Source organism: Bos mutus, chromosome 3 (genome assembly GCF_027580195.1).
Source record: "Bos mutus isolate GX-2022 chromosome 3, NWIPB_WYAK_1.1, whole genome shotgun sequence".
NCBI lineage: Eukaryota > Metazoa > Chordata > Mammalia > Artiodactyla > Bovidae > Bos > Bos mutus.
Window position 1 is genome coordinate 72,648,583 of NC_091619.1, and position 6,395 is coordinate 72,654,977.

The window sequence follows — 6,395 nt, forward strand, 5'->3', positions numbered from 1 at the left end:
TCTGATGAAATACAAAACAAAGTGTGGCTTTGAAAAACTTATTGGAGCCTTAAATCCTTAGACAGAATGCCTTCATTGTTACACAATTAACAGCAACGACCTGGTAGGAATGGAAGTTGTCCTGGGTCGCAATTCATTCACCTGTATCCACAGCCCTACTCTCACAAGAATCACTCCTCTAAAAAACAACAAAAGTCTCCTTGTTCCCTGAACAATACAGACTTGACCTATTTAGTGTGGCTACTATTTTCTAGGACTAGGGAATTTAGAAATACTTCTCTTCCTGCAAAGTATTAGCTAAATATCTAAAACTTTATTAAACTAATTAAGGAAGAAGAGAATACAGAATAAATGGCTCTTAAAATTTTACTGAAAGGACTGAGGCAATTTGCTTTTAAAAATAACTACCAGGATACAGCCATTAAGCACTGGGGAGCAGTGCCTAAGGACCTGCAAATTTTTAAGAAACCAGGAAAAATTTTTAGCCCTGGGGAAAAAATTAATGGACTCCAAAGCACTAATAAATATTAATGTATATTTAATTAACATTTTTCTGTTAAAAATATATCAACTGCAACTCATTTCAGAGTTATATATAGCTGTACATGCGTATGTTTTATGTGATATGAATCTTAGGGACCAGGAGGGTCCTAATTAGCTTATCTCCTAAATGAGCTTACCTCCTAATGTCTGTGAACAAACACTGAGTTTCATAAATATGGATATTGTATTTAGTATTACCATAACAAAAGATTCTTTTTTAAATGACACTAATATAAATGCTCTAAATCAAGCCTTTTTCACTCTCATAAATTAAGAAAACTTTAATAGGCAGCAGCTCAGTATTATGTCGGAGAAGGCGATGGCACCCCACTCCAGTACTCTTGCCTGGAAAATCCCATGGACGGAGGAGCCTGGTAGGCTGCAGTCCATGGGGTCGCTAAGAGTCGGACACGACTGAGCGACCTCACTTTCACCTTTCACTTTCATGCATTGGAGAAGGAAATGGCAACCCACTCCAGTGTTCTTGCCTGGAGAATCCCAGGGACGTGGGAGCCTGGTGGGCTGCCGTCTATGGGGTCGCACAGAGTCGGACACGACTGAAGCGACTTAGCAGCCGCAGCAGTATTATGTATCAAGGATTCCCATGACTTAATAATTTTACTTGTAGGAATTTATTCTTCAAACGTATTCCCATATGTGTGTAAGGATGAATAAGGATGTTATTCATACCTATTGTTGCTATTTTAAAAGAAAAAGAATGGAAAACATCTTATGTATCCATCCATGGGAGACTGGTGTGTTAATGACACAATTCTGTGAGGAGGTATGGTATAGTTGATAAGCAAGAGATTGATCTGAGTTGGTGTGTCATGATCTCTAACTTCTGAGACAGCAAAGCAAGGTGCAAAGCAATGTGTATATTATGCTCCCACTTTTTCAAGAGAGTTTGTACCAATGTGCATTATTTTTAGATGAACATACATAATTTAATGGACTTCCCAGGTGGCTCAGTGGTAAAGAATCCACCTGCAGTGCAGGAGCCACAGGAGGTGAGGGTTCTGTCCCTGGATCAGGAGGATCCCCTGGAGGAGGGCATGGCAACCCACTCCAGTATTCTTGCCTGGAGAATCCATGGACAAAGGAGCCTAGCGGGCTACAATCCATGGGATCACAAAGAGTCGGACAGGACTGAAGCGACTTATCGTGTAATTTAATATGTGTAAAAATCATTCTGGTAGTTTAAATCATGGATCTGCAGTAAAAAGATAACTTTCTAAAGATAACGTTTTATATCTAAAGATAATGTTTTATTTGCTTTTGTGTTTAAGTTTTATACCATGGACATATGCTACCTTTTAATAATAAAATTAATACCAGCCATCCTAATTTGAAAATGGCAGTTAAGTTATTTAGAAAAAAACTTAAGTGAAAAGACAGCTACTTTAAATATAGTAAATGCTATATAGTTTGGAGTGTGTGCTAATTTTTCATGTAAATTAGCTCATGAACAGCAAAACAGCATTATAACACTGAAAAAAAGATTAATTCCTCTTGGAGTGGGATTCTACATGAATGTGTTTTTTTGGAAGAAATGGGAGATTCCTTATTTTTTACATGTCTTTCATTACACAAAGCTCACTAATATTTTTATAACAAATACTTTTTACACACTATGAAAATAGCATTGTCATTAAAGTAAGGCTATGGATAAAGATATTGTGATGGAACAGCGAAAACAGTAAAGACCTGGGAGGGATGTTTCTGACTGTAAAGCATAAATATAGGCAGTGTTTAGGTCTGTTTTGTTTTACCTCAAAGGAAACAAAATTGCTCTTCCTTGGCTTTTGACAATGAAGTTTATGAGAAGGCAATTTGGGGCTCAGGGAGAGGAGAAAGACATTACAACACAAGTCCTTAATTTGGGTTTTGTAGATCACTACAGGGGGCCAAAGCCCTGAGGATATCACTTATGACACCTACTTTTGTTTGCTAGTAAAAATACTTTTTTCAAAATAGTAACAGAAAACCCTTTAATCTGGTTTTGATATGAAATAATTGAAAGTGATAAGTCTTAAGAATAAGTCTAAATACTCTATAAAATTATTAAATTTGATATCAAGAGAAACACTGGTGATTGGGTTTCTAATACAATTTCTTTGTTTTAGTGATGAGATGAAAAAAGTTGTGGCTTGTTCTTGCTGACATGTACAGTGAGTATCTAATCTGATAATAAACAGAGTCTCAGATATTTGGGATAATAAAGTAACCTATAAATCATTAAGATGCATTCCACAATAATATAAAAGGAACAGAATATGACTGAAAAATGTAATGAAGTACCATCTGGGGCATTTTAACAATGAAGCTCCTGAGTTTAGGAGTCAGAGTGCTTGAGTTTGAAGCTCAGGTCTAGCACCTGCTATCTACGTAACCTTGAGGAGTCAATTTACTGAACCTCTAAATCTCAGGCTCCTCCTTTGTAAAAATGAGAAAAATAATAATACTTCACAGTTTTCAAAAGTTAAATCCTTAGAAGCTCATGGCAGACCAGGATAGGATGTGTGGCAAGTAGACCAAGTGGGTAGCACTTAGGTCAGAAAGCTACGTTTTGATATTTCAGTTTCTTTGCAGAGGTATACTACACATAGGCCATGTATTCCAGGGGAGAAAGTTGATGATGTCTTTTTGCACAGCTCACAGAGATAAGAGTGATAGGTGACTTGAACTATTCAAATGGGCCGAAGTCCTGTTCAACTGATAATACAGCAGTTAAAGAGCTTTTGACTTTCTTGCTAGCAGTTTTATGCCATAAGGAAAACATTTTAGGGGGAGTTCTTCAAGATTCAGGACTGTCTTGGCTCACTGGTGGCTGATGACACACCCCTACATAGTTCCACAGATTTCCAAACATGGAAAGGCTAACCCCAATTGAGAACTATGACTAGAGGAACGAAGGGATAGCTCTGAATTTAATTGTACCAACAGGAGAATGGATTGGTGATGAAGACATACAGAGAACTTTGGGAGAAAATGACCTGTTATCCTGAAGATTCTGTCATCTAAGGAATGGAAAGCAAGATATTTAAGATATATTTCCTAGACCAAACCTCCCCAAACTATGTCCCTAAGAATGTCTATATAAAACAAATGGATTGTGGCCAAAAACTGTTTTGGAAACACTACACACTTAATCAGTCATCTTTAGAGTTATAATACACACTATTAGCATAATAAAGGGTCAGAGAAATCTTAGAATAGGAAACCAAGTATCAAACATTTCAAAAGAGATGACTCTTCTCTATACATCTATTAATACGCTCTCTTCCTCTGGCATATCTTCCATTTCTACTGTAATAGTTTTCTCAACAGTAATTTTAAAAGATAAAAATATAAAATTTCAAATTTAAAAATAAATAAGAAGAGCTTCTCAGAATAGGCTTTAAACTACAGACATACCTGAGAGATACTGTGGGTTCAGTTCTAGACCACCAGGATAAAGTAAATACCACAGTAAAGTAAGTCACACAAAATTTTTGGCTTCCTAATGAATATAAAACTTTTACTTACACTCTACTATAATCTGTTACATGTGGAAGAGCGTTATATCTAAAAAAATAATGTACATACTTGATTTAAAATACCTTATTGCTAAAGTACCTTATTTCTAAAATTCAGACTTAAATTGAAGAAAGTGGGGAAAACCACTAGACCATTCAGATATGACCTAAATCAAATCCTTTATGATTATACAGTAGAAGTGAGAAATAGATTTAAGGGACTAGATCTGATAGACAGAGTGCCTGATGAACTATGGTTGAGGTTCCTTACATTGTGCAGGAGACAGGGATCAAGATCATCCCCATGGAAAAGAAATGCAAAAAGCAAAATAGCTATCTGAGGAGGCCTTACCAATAGCTGTGAAAAGAAGAGAAACGAAAAGCAAAGGAGAAAAGGAAAGATATAAACATCTGAATGCAGAGTTCCAAAGAATAGCAAGGAGAGATAAGAAAGCCTTCTTCAGTGATCAATGCAAAGAAATAGAGGAAAAAAACAGAATGGGAAAGACTATAGATCTCTTCAAGAAAATTAGAGATACCAAGGGAACATTTCATGCAAAGATGGGCTCGATAAAGGACAGAAATGGTATGGACCTAACAGAAGCAGAAATTATTAAGAAGAGGTGGCAAGAATACACAGAGAACTGTACAAAAAAGATCTTCATGACCCAGATAATCATGATGGTGTGATCACTCACCTAGAGCCAGACATCCTGGAATGTGAAGTCAAGTGGGCCTTAGAAAGCATCACTACGAACAAAGCTAGTGGAGATGATGGAATTCCAGTTGAGCTGTTTCAAATCCTGAAAGATGATGCTGTGAAAGTGCTGCACTCAATATGACAGCAAATTTGGAGAACTCAGCAGTGGCCACAGGACTGGAAAAGGTCAGTTTTCATTCCAATCCCAAAGAAAGGCAATGCCAAAGAATGCTCAAACTACCGCACAATTGCACTCATCTCACACGCTAGTAAAGTAGTGCTCAAAATTCTCCAAGCCAAGCTTCAGCAATACGTGAACCGTGAACTTCCAGATGTTCAAGCTGGTTTTAGAAAAGGCAGAGGAACCAGAGATCAAATTGCCAACATCCACTGGATCATGGAAAAAGCAAGAGAGTTCCAGAAAAACATCTATTTCTGCTTTATTGACTATGCCAAAGCCTTTGACTGTGTGGATCACAATAAACTGTGGAAAATTCTGAAAGAGATGGGAATACCAGACCACCTGACCTGCCTCTTGAGAAACCTATATACAGGTCAGGAAACAGCAGTTAGAACTGGACATGGTAGAACAAATTGGTTCCAAATAGGAAAAGGAGTACATCAAGGCTGTATATTGTCACCCTGTTTATTTAACTTATATGCAGAGTATATCACGAGAAACACGGGCTGGAAGAAGCACAAGCTGGAATCAAGATTGCCGGGAGAAATATCAATCACCTCAGATATGCAGAAGACACCACCCTTATGGCAGAAAGCGAAGAGGAACTAAAAAGCCTCTTGATGAAAGTGAAAGAGGAGAGTGAAAAAGTTGGCTTAAAGCTCAACATTCAGAAAACGAAGATCATGGCATCTGGTCCCATCACTTCATGGGAAATAGATGGAGAAATAGTGGAAACAGTGTCTTTACACTTTAAAGTCTGTGGAAATAGACTTTATTTTTGGGGGCTCCAAAATCACTGCAGATGGTGATTGCAGCCATGAAATTAAAAGATGCTTACTCCTTGGAAGGGAAGTTATGACCAACCTAGATAGCATATTCAAAAGCAAAGATATTACTTTGCCAACAAAGGTCTGTCTAGTCAAGGCTATGGTTTTTCCAATGGTCATGTATGGATGTGAGAGTTGGACTGTGAAGAAAGCTGAGCACCAAAGAATTGATGCTTTTGAACTGTGGTGTTGGAGAAGACTCTTGAGAGTCCCTTGGACTGCAAGGAGATCCAACCAGTCCATCCTAAAGGAGATCAGTCCTGGGTGTTCATTGGAAGGACTGATGCTGAAGCTGAAACTCCAATACTTTGGCTACCTCATGCGAAGAGTTGACTCATTGGAAAAGACTCTGATGCTGGGAGGGATTGGGGGTAGGAGGAGAAGGGAACGACAGAGGATGAGAAGGCTGGATGGCATCACTGACTCGATGGACATGAGTTTGAGTGAACTCTGGGAGTTGGCAATGGACAGGGAGGCCTGGTGTGCTGTGATTCATGGGGTTGCAAAGAGTTGGACACGACTGGGGGACTGAACTGAACTGAACTGAACTGATTGCTAAAATATGCTGATCATCATCCAAGCCTTCAATGAGATACAATCTTTTTGCTGGTAGAGAATCTTGTCTT